The sequence below is a fragment of the Zea mays genome, chromosome 4 (genome assembly GCF_902167145.1).
Source record: "Zea mays cultivar B73 chromosome 4, Zm-B73-REFERENCE-NAM-5.0, whole genome shotgun sequence".
NCBI classification, from domain to species: Eukaryota; Viridiplantae; Streptophyta; class Magnoliopsida; order Poales; family Poaceae; genus Zea; species Zea mays.
The window spans coordinates 173,857,681-173,870,579 of NC_050099.1; the positions used below are offsets into that span (position 1 = coordinate 173,857,681).

The 12,899-nt window shown below is 44.8% G+C and overlaps 1 long non-coding RNA gene across 1 annotated transcript; it reads right to left on the reverse strand.

Moving 5' to 3' along the window:
- Nucleotides 1-229: 229 nt before the first annotated feature.
- LOC109946061 (uncharacterized) lies at nucleotides 230-11,938 on the reverse strand. Its single transcript, XR_002269209.3, has 2 exons — nucleotides 11,603-11,938; nucleotides 230-460 (listed from the first exon to the last, which is right to left on the reverse strand). It is a non-coding gene; the product is annotated as an uncharacterized lncRNA (long non-coding RNA).
- Nucleotides 11,939-12,899: the final 961 nt, after the last annotated feature.

Genomic DNA, 12,899 nt, shown 5'->3' on the forward strand with positions numbered 1-12,899 from the left:
TTAGTGTGTATCTAGGATTACCACGAATTAATTGAACTTGCGTGGTGTGACATCCCTCCCAAGTTATCAAGCCCACATGCACCAACCCTTGCCATTAACGGCCTCAGATGGTTGTGCACGTGTACCGGGTAACTTAACAAGGCTATCGAGTTCATCAACTCGAACTCATCATCCCAAGGATCTCCCACATTCATGCATATTACAGTGATCACACTCGATACACACGCACTTCGGAGATAGAGCGGAAGACTTTACAAAACATATTTTACATTTACAAAGCTCAAATTTTACAACATAAGAAGAATTGTAATTATTACAAGTCCTGATAGTACCCAAAGTGCATAACTGATTATAATAATTGGAAGGGTGAAGCCTTTCCATAAGAGATACACATAAACATTCTAAGCTTCAAGGCCTCCACATGATGTAACTAACCAAAAGATAAGGGAATAAACTTCTCCTGCAAAAACAACAGGGGATAAAACCCTGAGTATGGAATTACTCAGCAAGACTTACCCGACTAAAGAAAAGACTCTCAAGGGTATGCTACCTGATTGGGAATCAAGGTAAAACTTATCAATGATCAAAGACTCCTTTTTGCAGAAAAGCTTGCTACCAGTTGATCCTTAAGCCAAGTTTTATTTCACAAGTTAGATATTTACCTGAATCTAGATTTGCCTAATCTAGTTCAAGCACTTGACCTATACTAGCTGCATTTTATCCATACTTTTATTTCACTTGCTAACTACGATGATGGTCACCGGGATGAGTCTCCATAACCGAGGAGCAACGACGATTCGAACCGATTATACCCAGCTGGGGATCTCTAACCACACGACATATGTAGCACTTAACCCTTGCATATGTCAACCGTTCCCATGGAGTCCTCCACTACATGAACAGGTATGCGCCACCCGAGAGCACATTACCCTACCAAGCGTGCTACTATGCCAGGAGGGTCCATGCTACTCCCGCCATCTCTCCACTCCCAGTGCGCGATTGTCTCTTCACGTATGGAATAGCCAGGTTCAAGCTTACCCTGTCCCATACCAGGGTATGTGGCTAGTTGCAAAGTCTCAACCACAACAGGCTAGTCAACGGTACGGTCCTTAATCAACACAGACGGGCGACCATGTCAGCTCAGCGTCTGGTGTCGATTTATTCAAACTGTTTCCCCATTTTTGGTACCCGGCAGGGGTACTCTTTTCGGATGATGAACCCATCCGGAGCCATGATGGACTCATCATCATAAGTTTGCTTTCACTTTTGAATCAAAAGCCCATAACTAATGTTACAGATCATTCTTTTGAAAAACAAATGATTTTTGAGTTTCTAAGCAGGACTAAGCAGTAATAATTCTTTTTATAAAACAGGGATTTAGGAATTTTCAAGGAATGGTAATGCATCAATTGTTTATCACACAACTCCTATCACCTAATGCATCATATCAGATGATAAAGCATTTAAAACGCAAGGAAAGGGCAAATGCACCGGGGCTTGCCTTATTACAGGAGGAAAACTGAGATCTTCTATTATGATAAGTGAAAGGGAAATGTGCCTTTGGGCCATTTCTAAGTATTTTGGTGATTGAGTGCAAACACAAGTGCTTAAATGTGAAAATATGCCCAAGGATGAACAAAGTGCAAATCACAAGTTAAGGTATGTTTCTAAGCCTTAGTACATTGGTTTGTGTACTAATATTCTTGTCTAAGTGTTAGAAACAGGAAGAAGAAGAGGAGTGGAGGGCTGCTTCGGGCTGGGGCACCGGACTGTCCGGTGTGCACCGGACAGTGTCCGGTGCGCCAGACCAGCGCGGAGCAAACCAGTCGCTCTCGGGTTTTTCTCCGGCGACTTCGGCTAAAATTCACCGGACTGTCCGGTGTGCACCGGACTGTCCGGTGAGCCAACGGTCGGCCGGGCCAACGGTCGGCCGCGCGATCGGCGCGCGACACGTGGCTGAGCCAACGGTCGGAATGGGGCACCGGACTGTCCGGTGTGCACCGGACATGTCCGGTGCGCTAACGGCGCCCGGATCTGCAACAGACAGCAACGGTCGGATGCGCTGTTTATGGAAATAAATCGGGCACCGGACAGTGTCCGGTGTGCACCGGACTGTCCGGTGCGCCCAACGACAGAAGGCAAGAATAGCCTTCCAGATGTGTTCTCAACGGCTCCTAGCTGCCTTGGGGCTATAAAAGGGACCCCTAGGCGCATGGAGGAGTACACCAAGCATTCCTACAACACTCCTAAGCACCAAGACATCGATCTCGCGCATTTGTTTCATTGTGATAGCATATAGAGCTCTTGTGGAGTTGTGAACTCTTTGGGTTGTGTTGCGAGCTCTTGTTGCGACTTGTGTGCGTGCTGTTGCTCTGATCTTTTGAAGTCTTGTGTGTGTTGCTCATCCCCTTCCTTACTCTGTAATTCTTTGTGAACATCAAAAGTGTAAGGGCGAGAGGCTCCAAGTTGTGGAGATTCCTCGCAAACGGGATAAGAAAAGAAAAGCATAACACTGTGGTATTCAAGTTGATCATTGGATCACTTGAGAGGAGTTGAGTGCAACTCTCGTCCGTTGGGACGCCACAACGTGGAGTAGGCGAGTATTTGTGCTTGGCCGAACCACGGGATAAACCACTGTGTCTTCTCTGTGTTTGATCTTTTGTGGTTATCGTATTGTGCAAGACTTTCTCTAGCCACTTGGCATTATTACGCTAACTCTTAACAAGTTTTTGTGGCTATAAGTTTAAGTTTTACAGGATCACCTATTCACCCCCCCCCTCTAGGTGCTCTCAATTGGTATCAGAGCCGTTCTCTTCAAGAAAGGGACTAACCGCCCGAAGAGATGGATCCTAAGGGGAAGGGAATTGTGATCAACGACAAGGAGAAGGAGTCTTTCGTCAACGAGCCAAGGGATGACAAGTCCAACAACTCGGGCTCGGGCCACAAGCGAAAAGATGGGAAGAAGAAGAAGACAAGACGCATCAAGGAGATCGTCTACTACGACAGCGATGAGTCCTCTTCTTCCCAAAAGGACGACGACAACGACTACAGGAAGACGGTCAATTCGAACTTTTCATTTGATTATTCTCGTATTCCACATAGTTCGAATTCGCATTTGCTTTCCATTCCTCTTGGTAAACCTCCACACTTTGATGGGGAGGACTACGGATTTTGGAGTCACAAAATGCGTAGTCATTTATTCTCTCTCCATCCAAGCATATGGGAGATTGTAGAGAATGGAATGAAATTTGATAGCTCGGATAGCCCTATGTTTATCAATGAACAAATTCATAAAAATGCACAAGCTACTACTGTTCTCTTAGCATCTTTGTGCAGGGAAGAGTACAATAAGGTGAGCGGCTTGGACAATGCCAAGCAGATATGGGACACCCTCAAGATCTCTCACGAGGGGAACGACATCACCATGCTCACCAAGATGGAGTTGGTGGAGGGCGAGCTTGGACGATTCGCCATGATAAGGGGAGAAGAGCCAACTCAAACTTACAACCGGCTCAAGACCCTTATCAACAAGATAAGGAGCTACGGAAGCACGCGTTGGACGGATCACGACGTCGTCCGCCTAATGCTCAGGTCATTTACCGTTCTTGATCCTCATCTCGTGAACAATATTCGTGAGAATCCCAGGTACACGATGATGACGCCCGAAGAAGTACTTGGAAAATTCGTGAGCGGGCGGATGATGATCAAGGAGGCAAGATACGTCGACGACGCGTTGAACGGTCCACTCCACGAGTCTCAACCCATTGCTCTAAAGGCAACAAGGAGCAAGGAGTCGCTACCTAGCAAGGTGGCGCAAGTTGAGGCGGCCGGGCTCAATGATGAAGAGATGGCTCTTATCATCAAAAGATTCAAGACGGTGCTGAAGGGTCACAAGGGGCAGCCAAGCAAGAACAAGACAAAAGGGAAGCGCTCATGCTTCAAGTGCGGTAAGATTGGTCATTTTATCGCTAACTGCCCCGATAACAACAGTGACCAGGAACAGGGAAACAAGAGGGAAAAGAAGAAGAATTACAAGAAGGCCAAGGGCGAGGCGCATCTCGGCAAGGAGTGGGATTCGGATTGCTCCTCCTCCGACTCCGACAATGAGGGACTCGCCGCCACTGCCTTCAACAAATCGGCTCTCTTCCCCAACGAGCATCACACTTGCCTCATGGCAAGGGAAAAGAAGGTAATCACTCGTAATGCTAATACTTATGATTCTTCTAGTGATGATGAATCTAGTGAGGATGAAATTGATTACTCTAGTTTATTCAAGGGATTGGATAGAACTAAGATAGCTAAGATTAATGAGCTGATTGATGCCTTAAATGAAAAGGATAGAATCTTAGAGAAACAAGAAGACCTTTTATATGAAGAGCATGATAAATTTGTTAGTGCTCAAAATTCACTTGCTCTAGAAGTTAAAAGAAATGGAATACTCTCTTGTGAACTTTCTACTTGTAATGAAACCATTTCTTCTTTAAAAGGTGAAATTAATGTTTTAACTGCTAAACTAGAAGTAGCAAGTAACTCTTGTGTTGAAAATATTACAATTTGCACTAGGTGTAAGGATTTTGATGTTAATGCTTGTAGTGAACACTTAGTTTCAATTTCAAAACTAAATGATGAAGTGGCTAGTCTCAATGCTCAACTTAAGACTAGCAAAAGCGATTTTGAAAAACTAAAATTTGCTAGGGATGCCTACACGGTTGGTAGACACCCCTCAATTAAGGATGGACTTGGCTTCAAGAGGGAAGCCAAGAACTTAACAAGCCATAAGGCTCCCATTCCCGCCAAGGAGAAAGGGAAGGCCCCTATGGCTACTAGTGCTAAAAGGAACCATGCCTTTTTGTATCATGATAGAAGACAAACTAGAAATGTAAATAGAAGTTATGATGCTTTTGATTCATATGTTTATGATTCTCATGCCATGTTTGCTCCTAGTTCTTCTTATGTGTATGATAGAAATGTTACTAGGAGAAATGTTGTTCCTAAAAGAAATGTTGCAAATGTTCATAGAAAAGTAGTGAATGAACCCTCTACAATTTATTGTGCTTTGAATGCTTCCTTTGCAATTTGTAGAAAGGATAGAAAAGTAATTGCTAGGAAGTTAGGGGCAAAATGCAAAAGTGATAAAACTTGCATTTGGGTCCCTAAGGAAATTGTGACTAACCTTGTAGGACCCAACAAGAGTTGGGTACCTAAGTCCCAAGCCTAAATTTGCCTTGCAGGTTTATGCATCCGGGGGTTCAAGCTGGATTATCGACAGCGGATGCACAAACCATATGACGGGGGAGAAGAAGATGTTCACCTCCTACGTCAAGAATAAAGATTCCCAAGATTCAATTATATTCGGTGATGGGAATCAAGGCAAGGTAAAAGGTTTAGGTAAAATTGCAATTTCTAATGAGCACTCCATATCTAATGTGTTTTTAGTTGAGTCTCTTGGATATAATTTGCTATCTGTGAGTCAGTTATGCAACATGGGGTACAACTGTCTATTTACAAATATAGATGTGTCTGTCTTTAGAAGAAGTGATGGTTCACTAGCTTTTAAGGGTGTATTAGACGGCAAACTTTACTTAGTCGATTTTGCAAAAGAAGAGGCCGGTCTAGATGCATGCTTAATAGCTAAGACTAGCATGGGCTGGCTGTGGCATCGCCGCTTAGCACATGTGGGAATGAAGAACCTTCACAAGCTTCTAAAGGGAGAACACGTGATAGGTCTAACTAATGTTCTATTCGAAAAAGATAGACCTTGTGCAGCTTGTCAAGCAGGTAAACAAGTGGGAGGAGCACATCACAGCAAGAATGTGATGACCACTTCAAGACCTCTGGAGCTGCTGCATATGGACCTCTTCGGACCCGTCGCCTATCTGAGCATAGGAGGGAGTAAGTATGGTCTAGTTATTGTTGATGACTTTTCCCGCTTCACTTGGGTGTTCTTTTTGCAGGATAAGTCTGAAACCCAAGGGACCCTCAAGCGCTTCCTCAGGAGAGCTCAAAATGAGTTTGAGCTTAAAGTGAAGAAGATAAGGAGCGACAACGGGTCCGAGTTCAAGAACCTTCAAGTGGAGGAGTTCCTTGAGGAGGAAGGGATCAAGCACGAGTTCTCCGCTCCCTACACACCACAGCAAAATGGTGTGGTAGAGAGGAAGAACAGGACGCTAATCGACATGGCGAGGACTATGCTTGGAGAGTTCAAGACCCCCGAGCGTTTTTGGTCGGAAGCCGTGAACACGGCGTGCCACGCCATCAACAGGGTCTACCTTCACCGCCTCCTCAAGAAGACGTCATATGAGCTTCTAACCGGTAACAAACCCAATGTATCGTACTTTCGTGTATTTGGGAGCAAGTGCTACATTCTAGTGAAGAAGGGTAGAAATTCTAAATTTGCTCCCAAGGCAGTAGAAGGGTTTTTGTTAGGTTATGACTCAAATACAAAGGCGTATAGAGTCTTCAACAAATCATCGGGTTTGGTTGAAGTCTCTAGCGACGTTGTATTTGATGAGACTAATGGCTCTCCAAGAGAGCAAGTTGTTGATTGTGATGATGTAGATGAAGAAGATGTTCCGACGGCCGCTATACGCACCATGGCGATTGGAGAAGTGCGGCCACAGGAACGAGATGAACGAGATCAACCTTCTTCCTCAACTATGGTGCAACTCCCAACCGAAGATGACGAACAGGTACCTCAAGTGGAGGCGCTTGATCAAGGGGGAGCACAAGGTGATCAAGTGATGGAGGAAGAAGCGCTACCGGCACCTCCAACCCAAGTTCGAGCGATGATTCAAAGGGATCATCCCGTCGATCAAATTCTGGGTGACATTAGCAAGGGAGTAACTACTCGATCTCGACTAGTTAATTTTTGTGAGCATTACTCCTTTGTCTCTTCTATTGAGCCTTTCAGGGTAGAGGAGGCCTTGCTAGATCCGGATTGGGTATTGGCCATGCAGGAGGAGCTCAACAACTTCAAGCGCAATGAAGTTTGGACACTGGTGCCTCGTCCGAAGCAAAATGTTGTGGGAACCAAGTGGGTGTTCCGCAACAAACAGGACGAGCACGGGGTGGTGACGAGAAACAAGGCTCGACTTGTGGCAAAAGGTTATGCCCAAGTCGCAGGTTTGGATTTCGAGGAGACTTTTGCTCCTGTGGCTAGGCTAGAATCAATTCGTATCTTGCTAGCATATGCCGCTCACCATTCTTTCAGGTTGTTCCAAATGGATGTGAAGAGCGCTTTCCTCAACGGGCCAATCAAGGAGGAGGTGTACGTGGAGCAACCCCCTGGCTTCGAGGATGAACGGTACCCCGACCACGTGTGTAAGCTCTCTAAGGCGCTCTATGGACTTAAGCAAGCCCCAAGAGCATGGTATGAATGCCTTAGAGATTTCTTAATTGCTAATGCTTTCAAGGTTGGGAAAGCCGATCCAACTCTTTTTACTAAGACTTGTAATGGTGATTTGTTTGTGTGCCAAATTTATGTCGATGACATAATATTTGGTTCTACTAACCAAAAGTCTTGTGAGGAGTTTAGCAGGGTGATGACGCAAAAATTCGAGATGTCGATGATGGGTGAGTTGAACTACTTCCTTGGGTTCCAAGTGAAGCAACTCAAGGACGGCACTTTCATCTCCCAAACGAAGTACACGCAAGACTTGCTAAAGAGGTTTGGGATGAAGGACGCCAAGCCCGCAAAGACGCCGATGGGAACCGACGGACACACCGACCTCAACAAAGGAGGTAAGTCCGTTGATCAAAAAGCATACCGGTCAATGATAGGTTCTTTGCTTTATTTATGTGCTAGTAGACCGGACATTATGCTTAGCGTATGCATGTGTGCTAGATTTCAATCCGATCCTAAGGAGTGTCACTTAGTGGCGGTGAAGCGAATTCTTAGATATTTGGTTGCTACGCCTTGCTTCGGGCTCTGGTATCCAAAGGGGTCTACCTTTGACTTAGTTGGATACTCAGATTCCGACTATGCTGGATGTAAGGTCGATAGGAAGAGCACATCGGGGACGTGCCAATTCTTAGGAAGGTCCCTGGTGTCATGGAACTCTAAGAAACAAACCTCCGTTGCCCTATCCACCGCTGAGGCCGAGTATGTTGCCGCAGGACAGTGTTGCGCGCAACTACTTTGGATGAGGCAAACCCTCAGGGACTTTGGCTACAATCTGAGCAAAGTCCCACTCCTATGTGATAATGAGAGTGCTATCCGCATGGCGGAAAATCCTGTTGAACACAGCCGCACAAAGCACATAGACATCCGGCATCACTTTTTGAGAGATCACCAGCAAAAGGGAGATATCGAAGTGTTTCATGTTAGCACCGAGAACCAGCTAGCCGATATCTTTACCAAGCCTCTAGATGAGAAGACCTTTTGCAGGCTGCGTAGTGAGCTAAATGTCTTAGATTCGCGGAACTTGGATTGAATTGTAGCATACATGTGTTTATGCCCTTGATCATGTTCATTCTGCATTTTGTTGCTTATTGTGGTGCTCAAGTTGTACAAACACTCCCTGGACCTCACAAGTCCATTGCAAAGTGATGCACATGTTTAGGGGGAGATGTGTTACAACTTGACCCTTTGCGACTAACCATATGCTTGAGTTTGCCTGATCTAGTCTCGAAGGAGAATTGAAAGGGAAAAGGTGGACTTGGACCATGAAAGACTTCCACTGCACTCCGATGAGAGGGTAATTACTTCCAAGTTCATCTCATGAACTCTTATTGCCATTTGCTCTTAATTGAAAATTTTGGTGAGGCAATGGGGTTCCAGGGCCAAGATTGATCCCGTTTTGGTGCTTGATGCCAAAGGGGGAGAAAATAAAGGCCAAAGCAATAAATGGATCAGCTACCACTTGAGAAATTTTGAAAAAGTATAATAGAGCTTTTGGTTTGTCAAAACTCTTGTATTGTCTCTTTTGTCAAAAGTTGGCTTCTTGTGGGGAGAAATGTTGATTATGGGAACAAGGGGGAGTTTTTGAAATTCGTGGTCAAATTTCTTTGGAATGACTCTCTTTATGCTTCAACATGTGTGTTTGACTTAGAGATAGAGATTTGAGTTTGATTTGCAAAAACAAACCAAGTGGTGGCAAAGAATGATCCATATATGCCAAAATTGAATAAAACTCAAAGTTAAGTTTTTATTTGAAGTAGTTTTGCACTTGTACCACTTGCTTTATGTTGTGTTGGCATAAATCACCAAAAAGGGGGAGATTGAAAGGGAAATGTGCCTTTGGGCCATTTCTAAGTATTTTGGTGATTGAGTGCAAACACAAGTGCTTAAATGTGAAAATATGCCCAAGGATGAACAAAGTGCAAATCACAAGTTAAGGTATGTTTCTAAGCCTTAGTACATTGGTTTGTGTACTAATATTCTTGTCTAAGTGTTAGAAACAGGAAGAAGAAGAGGAGTGGAGGGCTGCTTCGGGCTGGGGCACCGGACTGTCCGGTGTGCACCGGACAGTGTCCGGTGCGCCAGACCAGCGCGGAGCAAACCAGCCGCTCTCGGGTTTTTCTCCGGCGACTTCGGCTAAAATTCACCGGACTGTCCGGTGTGCACCGGACTGTCCGGTGAGCCAACGGTCGGCCGGGCCAACGGTCGGCCGCGCGATCGGCGCGCGACACGTGGCTGAGCCAACGGTCGGAATGGGGCACCGGACTGTCCGGTGTGCACCGGACATGTCCGGTGCGCTAACGGCGCCCGGATCTGCAACAGACAGCAACGGTCGGATGCACTGTTTATGGAAATAAATCGGGCACCGGACAGTGTCCGGTGTGCACCGGACTGTCCGGTGCGCCCAACGACAGAAGGCAAGAATAGCCTTCCAGATGTGTTCTCAACGGCTCCTAGCTGCCTTAGGGCTATAAAAGGGACCCCTAGGCGCATGGAGGAGTACACCAAGCATTCCTACAACACTCCTAAGCACCAAGACATCGATCTCGCGCATTTGTTTCATTGTGATAGCATATAGAGCTCTTGTGGAGTTGTGAACTCTTTGGGTTGTGTTGCGAGCTCTTGTTGCGACTTGTGTGCGTGCTGTTGCTCTGATCTTTTGAAGTCTTGTGTGTGTTGCTCATCCCCTTCCTTACTCTGTAATTCTTTGTGAACATCAAAAGTGTAAGGGCGAGAGGCTCCAAGTTGTGGAGATTCCTCGCAAACGGGATAAGAAAAGAAAAGCATAACACTGTGGTATTCAAGTTGATCATTGGATCACTTGAGAGGAGTTGAGTGCAACTCTCGTCCGTTGGGACGCCACAACGTGGAGTAGGCGAGTATTTGTGCTTGGCCGAACCACGGGATAAACCACTGTGTCTTCTCTGTGTTTGATCTTTTGTGGTTATCGTATTGTGCAAGACTTTCTCTAGCCACTTGGCATTATTACGCTAACTCTTAACAAGTTTTTGTGGCTATAAGTTTAAGTTTTACAGGATCACCTATTCACCCCCCCCTCTAGGTGCTCTCAATAAGTAGTTAGATGGAGTTCACCACTGAATCAACAACACTGGAACAAGCTCCCTCTTCACAATTCACTTCTTCTTCTTGGGTTCTACATGAAATGATATGAATATGAAGACTACACCTCACTAAAGGTGCACATAAGAACTAACAACACCACAAAAGAGCTAAACACTCTAATACCATACCTAAGATCCCAAACCATACTAGGGAACCCTGTCTTCATACCCCAACACTCCATTTATGACTTTAAGCAAGGATTCAACTCAATTATCAGTTTTGTCCAGTTCTGCAGCTAGCCAATATAATGGATATGATGCTACTTGTGGATAGGTACAAACAAGTTCAACTAGGATATTTTCAGTAGGGGGACTGGACCTCAAGACCTTTTGTTGTCCATCCCAATATAGTTCAGTTTGTGCACATGGATGGAGAACAGCAGGGAGAGGAGATCTTTTCTGCACCCAAATCTGATCCAAGGTTGTGTTAAATGAATTACTCTCACCACTATCCCCAAAACAGTCCAACCCCTAGATATTTTCAGTGGAGAATGAGACCTTTAGAACCTTAGTTGTTCATCCCATTCCTATTTCCTACTTTATCCACAAGTGCAACCACAGGGAGAGAAGATTCTTCTTTAGCTTCCCAACTCAAACCAACACTGATTACTTGAACCATCTGAATCAGCACTCACTGAACTTTGCATACCTCTATGTTTAACACCTCACATCTCACAACTTCATATGGTAACAAACCAGCCTTCCTTAACCAAAATTATTCTCTAATTATAGCTCTATCACTTTCGTGTAGAGACTTTGGTCCAAAACCTCACCAAGCAAACTCAAAAGAGCTTCAGAATCTAGAGAGAAAAAAAAAACACTGAACCATAGTTACAACAATTAAATCTGGTCTGCATGGACATGTCTGACAGAGATAGTTTGGACACTAATTACTCCCAATTTTGTGCAGCACCTAACCCATCTCTCTTTAATAATTTTGTTCATCTTACTACGGTCTTCAAATTTACTATAGCAACTATAGTATAAAACTACTCAAATTGGTCACAAAACACCTCCAAACTGAGTACCCAACACAGCAATTTCAGGTTTCAGTTCTGAATAAAAATTCAGTCCAACTAACCTCACAGTCCAAGTTTTCGGTGGGTGCATGAAACTGCTCGAGGAAGACATATGTTGGCTGGTCGACGAAGAAACTAAACACAACAACGATTTGCGGTGGCGCGACTACGGTCTGGCCACAGTGAAGTGGGGTTTTGGTGGATCTGGTCACTAAACTGGGTGCCGACATGCAAGAGCTCTAGGACAGATCGAGCTTGGTGGTTGAGAGGGGAGCTCTCCAGACCTGAGCAACAGAACCTCTGCACTCACATGATGAGCACAGACTCGAGCTTGGGGGTGGGGGAACCTTCACTGGACCATGCCCTAAAGCCATCAGATGAGAAGGCATGGGTATAGTTTTCTGAACTTGTCCAGCACATGGTGGAGAGGAATTTACCAGATGCCAGCACTGCATGGCTGTCACACGTGTCCAACCAGCACATACACCACACTAGCTCATAATTTAGCACAATTATCCCCTTTGTCCATGACTGAAATTATTAAACAATTGGACATAGACCCTCCTACTCACAGCTCACAAACAGCCAAGACTGGATATTTCTTAGTAGCAAGTGGGACATCTAGCACCTATGCATTACACCCTCATCTTCATTCAAATACACAGGCAAGAGCATCTTCTTCAGTTACCAATTGCAGCCTTGAACTCGAGTATAATGAAGCCTGCTGCTCCATCCACTCCTCACTGTTTAAGTCCTTGCATCTCACAATTTTACATGATAACAGACCAGTCCTTTTTAACCAAAGTTACTTCCTAGATGTAGCCCTACTACTTTGGTACATAAATCCATGGTTGAAAACATATAGAACTAAAATTGTGAAGCACCAAACTAGCCAACATCACTGAAACCCAATTCAGCAGTCTGAATCTGAGACAGATTAGCACAATTTTAACAGCACATATTTGGGGACATTTTATTGGAGTTTTTTGCACAGCACCAGACTCAACACTCCATAATAAACTTGTTCATCTTCATTTGATCTTTAATTTTGTTGCATGGTTCTTGGTCTAAAACCTAATGGACTAGTCACAAGAGTGCTCTAAATAGGGCTCAAATCCCAGAAATTCAGTTAGCTGATAACTGAACAAAAGTTCAGTTGGGGTAAATTGACCGTCCATTTTTGGGCAGATTTAACTCCACTTTCTGTGTGTGATCAAGCCCAGCTCACTTAAAGGGATTTGTTCACTATAACATGGTCTTGAACTCCTCTACATAAACCATGGTCCAAAACAACATAGAACAGGCAGTACACAGCCCCAAAACTGCACTAAAAACATTGATTTCAGATTACTATTCCCA